The sequence below is a fragment of the Pezoporus flaviventris genome, unplaced genomic scaffold (genome assembly GCF_033815535.1).
Source record: "Pezoporus flaviventris isolate CSIRO_AGI_PZ_B2104156 unplaced genomic scaffold, CSIRO_AGI_Pfla_v1 ptg000054l, whole genome shotgun sequence".
NCBI lineage: Eukaryota > Metazoa > Chordata > Aves > Psittaciformes > Psittacidae > Pezoporus > Pezoporus flaviventris.
In genome coordinates this window covers 7,764,324-7,770,052 of record NW_026892602.1, presented here as the reverse complement: position 1 = coordinate 7,770,052, position 5,729 = coordinate 7,764,324, and positions in this window count along the sequence as shown.

Here is a 5,729-nt window from a genome sequence, read left to right as displayed (position 1 = left end):
GAGGACAACAAAGTCCATAGCCCATTTAGAACGATTAATACTTTTGCAGTGATTTCAGTTCAATAGATAAAGGATGTAAAGAGACTCTCTCAGAGGTGGCTGAACTCTGAGTTGGATAGGTAGCCTCAGCAGAGAAAGGAGGACAAAGGAAATGCTGTGCCCTGTGGACACCAGTTGCTGGGAGCTGAGCCCCAAAGAACAGAACAAAGGAGGACAGAAAAAATGAAGTGTAAAAAAGCAGGAGCATGCCTTCACACAGTGCGCAGGGGAAAGGGAGGAGGCAGGGCTGGACCAGCACCTGCATTGGTATACTGAGTAATACCAGGGAATAAACCTCAGCAAGTCACCCTCACCACTCCTCTGCCTTTGGTACTAGGACAAGATTAGCAGTCAGAGGGCAAGAAAGTAGCCTAACATGGTTCACATGTCTGCACAATTTTCTTCTAGCATAACTGAATAAATATTAAAAGATACATTTTTTTTTTTGCACACTTCTCCACAAGAAATAAGATAGCATGTGGTTAGAACAGTACTGTATAAGTAAGATCTTTTTCCTTGTCAATTTACAATATAAAAACATCTCAAGCATATAAAAAGTGGGGGCTTGTATCAGCGGAATTATATACAGTAGTGTATGCTTCTATATACTCAGGTTAGTACATATTTACAAGTACAATGCACACAGGATTATGCTGGGGCCAAACACTAAAAGAAAACATGCGGTAAATGGTTGCTTTAATAAGTCCTGTTCCATTGAAAGGAAATAAAACCTGAGTATTAATGAGATATAATTATATATTTAAAATCTTTTCCCTTGTGCAGTATACAGAATTAATGCCAGTAAACTCACAAACTGCAACATTCTACTCCATTACATCTGCAATGATTAGAGATAGTTTGAACATCTGGCATATAATCTGTGATAGAAAACAGCATTCTGCACTTTAATGGACGTCTGGAGGCTACACATATCTGATTTTATTTCTTTGTGTTAACTCTTTCCTGGGACGAAGAGGAGATCCAGTGCTTGAGCACCTTCTTTCTGTCTTTTGATGAAGATGCATGTAGCACTGATATTGAGCTACTCTCAAGCTACTTGTATTTTAAATATCTAAACTAAAAAGGGACCTACACTGATTTCTGAGAGGCTATTTATAATATAGACAATTGAGAAGCATAAATATTAATGTGTTAAAAACTATGAAATTCATCCAATGAAAGCAACAATTTCATTTTCAGTGACTCCAGAACATTAAATGAAACATCATTTGGTGTTCCTACATTATTTCAAAGACTTTGTGCATATCTCCCCTTCATTTGGCTTTCTTTCATAACCTCCTAGACAATAAACTGGGGTTACCGACATTCGTACATTTTTGTTGTACCCTAATTGTAAGTATGCAAGAGCTTCTTTGACTGGCACTGACTTTCATTGAAAAAATTAGATTATTTCTCAGCTTTTGCAGGGTGTGTTTTGCCCCAAGCTAAACAAGAAGGTTTTAGCCCTACTGTGTTCTGCCGGGAAAAGAGAGATACTAACTTGAAAGGCAAACGAGTCTGACAGCCTTATCTCTTGCCTTACTTACTGAATATTAGCTAATACCAACACCTAAAGAGACCTTGAAATTAGACACTGAGTAGTAATTAAGACTGATTGAAGAGTGGTATCAGAAGAGATCTGTGTCACTGTTGGAAGGATTCAGCATTTAGAGTGACCTGACATGTTCAATATGAGCATATTTCGGTATTAGAAAGAGTATCTACCATAGGAAAAAATGCCATAGTATTAAGTAGTTTTGTTATCTGATAATATATGTCTCAGGGGCTTACTCAGTTGCCATGGTGTAACAAAAGCCACAGTTGCTGGAGAGCTTCTGTTGAAGACTAATAATTAGCCTAAACACAAGTGCATTAAGCAGTCCTCAGGTACTCAGGACCTTCCTGCAGGGGTTCACAGGGGCATCAGAAAGTTCTAATGAATGCATTACCACATAGAAACATTTACACCACACATATGCTATACATACAGAAAAGCAGAAAGCCTGGAGACTATCATTTAAGGCTAAAACTACCTAAATACGAAGCATGTGCAATACATTAGGTTGCTATTGAATTGGTTCATGTATTTCTGCACAGTGGAAAGCTTGCAGCCTATGGAACAAAAAGAAACATGAACAGTGTTCATTTGTAAACCAGACTGAACCCATTTCAACAAAGATTAGGAAAAATTGGCCTAATTATAGATGATGATCTAATACGATTTGGTTATATTTAATGGAAGTCAGAAGCAGAAAGTTGCATGCTACTTCTAGTTCCAATATCTGACTAATGGATCAGTGATTTCTTAAGTGCCAAGAGGTCCAGCCCCTTACAGATTTGTCACTTTAAAAACAAAAAAAAAAGTCATTAGATGCAACAGCTGAACAACATTGAAGGATAACTCAAAATCAGTTTCTTGAGGAATCATCTGCCCAGATCTAATGAATCCCTGAAAAGTGTCTGGAATTAGGCCATTCGTATTTTACCAAAGCACCTACATTGTCTTTGATTTAGTCAGAATTTTTGCCAATATCATCAAATGCAAAGATCAGCTCTGCAGCTTTGGGGCTCAGTCCTGCTCCAGCTTCAGTCAATAACACTCACTGGAAAAACAGGTTGGTTTGGACCCCAAACAAATAAGCTTCCTTTTGATGGTAGTTCAGTGAACGTCCAAAGAGGTTCTCTCAAAACGACGGGCATACTTAACCTGGATTTGCTTGACCTCCACTACCTGGTATTGTAAGCAGAGATTTTAGCAGAGATAATTCACTGGGTTAAGTCATTAAGTAAATTATTTCAATGTTAAATTCCAGGAAGAGTGATAAGTTTGGGAAACCTATACAATTCCATCTTTCCAAGCAAGTTATTCAGAGACCAGAGTTGCCAAGTCATTTAGCACAGAAACTTGGAAAAATGAATCTGTGCCATAGATCAGATAAAACCACTCCGTGAAGTTCATGCTGGGAAGAAGGGAAACATAAGAAGGAAAGGGCTTAAGAAGTTAGGAAAGCACTTAGACAAGATAAGTGAAAGGGCTTAAGCAATTGGGAAAGCACTTAGACAAGATAAGTGATAGTTCAGAACTGCAGGGGATGTTTAAAGCAGATTTAGCTTTCAGGTGAAAAGCTGAAAACCCCTAAACCAGGGGCTTTAACTAAACAGCAGGTTTTATAAGCGTTTGATGGTCCAGTTGTCCTCCGCTGCTCCCAGATGGTGCTTATGGACAAGTCACGACTGAGGCACTCATGATAGTTTCCCTCCTGCCAGCCACGGAAGACAAAAGATGCCCATTAAAAGCCACAAACAGAAGAAGTCAGGTCTTATGACTGTAAAGGCAAGGGAAGAGATCAAAGTCCACCTGTCTCAGTGACAGGATAAAGGAAATTAGACTGACATCATTCAAGCTGTTTGTTTCACCACATACTTTAATGCTTCATATAGCAGTGATGAGACTTTGGAAAAAAGGACCACATTACACAGCCAATTCACCTATTAGTTACTATATATGTTGTTGTCATGCAAGTTTGTCCCCAAGTCCTCTACAATGACTCATCAGAAAAGCCACTTCAGTGATGGGCACCCCCATCTGTCCTGTCACTGCAGAGGAACTGCAGAGCACCTACTTTGCTTGGCTCATGGGCAAGAAGACTTCGGAGAACAGCAGCATGTGATTGCAGCAGACAGCCTGGGCAAAACTATCAGAAAGAAACCTTACTTACCTTGGCCTTATGATTTCACCTACTGAAACAGCACATTTAACCTTAGAAGCAGGTGAAAGAGTAAGACATTTCCATGGGTCTCAAAACTACAGCTGATGAACCTGGAAGTTTTGTAGCATAAAACAAATATATTTTTTTAGCTTAATAAACAAGGAAATCAGATCAAGAGATTAAGATATGTTTGGGGATTTGCTTCCTTTTGTTCTTGGAAAGCACTACACATAGTTAACATACACTTAGCTTTGTATTAACACAAAACTGCAATTGATCACCTTACCAGTAAAGATGAAAAACAGACTTGCCATATACTGTATAAAACAGCCATTCTGCAGAATGGAAAAGCCTTGCATCTAGCAAAGAGTCCTACTGGCTACCCTAACTAGCTCTGCTGTAGCAATACTCAGTTGCATACACTTGCAGAGCTTGTATATGTTACAGGCTGAATTCATGCCAAAGGCTCCAAATATAGATAGAAAATTAAGTTGAAAAGCTTTTTTCTCACATAATTTCACCAAGAGGTTTGGAGCAACAAACCAATTACTTTTCCTCAAACTCTTCAGGCCTTTAAAGATGTAATAACTCTCAGTACTTGGACTGCAAAGGGAATAACTCACAACACAAAGCAGAATGCTATAGGGCAATGCCAACACCAAAGAATATTTCAGGTGTTTCTCTTGCAGTGTGCCCCAGGTTAGAAGACCCCATGGAACTGAGGTGGTCTTCAAGGATGCAGCAGAAAGTTGGGTCAGAAAGCTCTTCAGACTGGGAAAACATACAAAAGAGATGCTACAAATTCTTTCCCTCTGTGAAATGTGTTGTGACATTCTGGCAGCCATTTATTCTGGAGAACGCATGCACAGCACACTCTTGTAAGCATTCTCCATTCTCTTAAACCACAGAGGCGTTTTTGCTCCTTCTCCAAAATAAGTGACACCACATCTTGGGGTACAGTTGCATCCACAGCCTTGATCTACTTGAGTCGGAGTCTAAGAACTGCTTTTATTCTGAAGAGGCAGCAGTCCAGGCGACAGTTGCAAGGAAGGTTTACCTTTCAGCTAATATACCCTAAAGTGTCAAAAAACAGAATAAAGTTACTTCCTATCTTTTCACTTAATCTCATGATTCCTAAATTAGGTTTATGAGCACCTCGTGTTTTGATTTGGCAGAATTCTAAACCACGATATTGGCACAGAACAGGGGCAATCAGGTTCACAGTTTCAGAGGTGTAAAGCTTTGCACTGCATGACAGAATGGCTTGTGCGGGGAAGTCCACCCCCTCTCACAACCATGGGGACATGCCCAGGAGCACCCTGCTCTGCCTTCCACCCCCTGTCCTCTGCTCATTCCTCCTACGCAGACCTCCATCCACATTGATGAGGCAACGCTTAGCTTTCCCTGGGCAGACAAACACTGTGTCCCCATGCCTGAAAGGCTCTGGGTGCTGCCATAATAAGTATATAGCAAAGAAATCTCCAGTGCAGACAGCCAGGAAGGATGGAGCCAGGGGAGCTCAGGAGTGACTCCTGCCTGCTCCTGCCCATGGGCTGGAGCCTGCTCTCCATCGCAGCTTCAAGGGGCTGCTCACCCAGATGCACAAGCACTCTGTTACCCAGACCAGTGGGAGACTTGATCTCTCACATACATCAACATCTAAGAGTAAGAGCGAAGAACACTCCTGAAACCAGGTAGGAATTGCAAAAGTGCATTTTCCTCTGAGAGGAATCTTGCTTTTCATTAATGAATATATCAGAAGAAACCAGTGGAGAAACATGTCTTGTTATCTGGCTTCTTAGATGGTAGACTTTGGTTCATTAGCCTTAAAGCATATCAACTGTATAACACTATTTATTCCATATAGAATAATGATCTACTTTAAAGGAATACAGTATTGCCCATGCAGGAAAGATTTCAACCATTTTTCACAGCTTAAGCACACACTAACCCATGTAAGTTAGAGATACAGATAAAAAA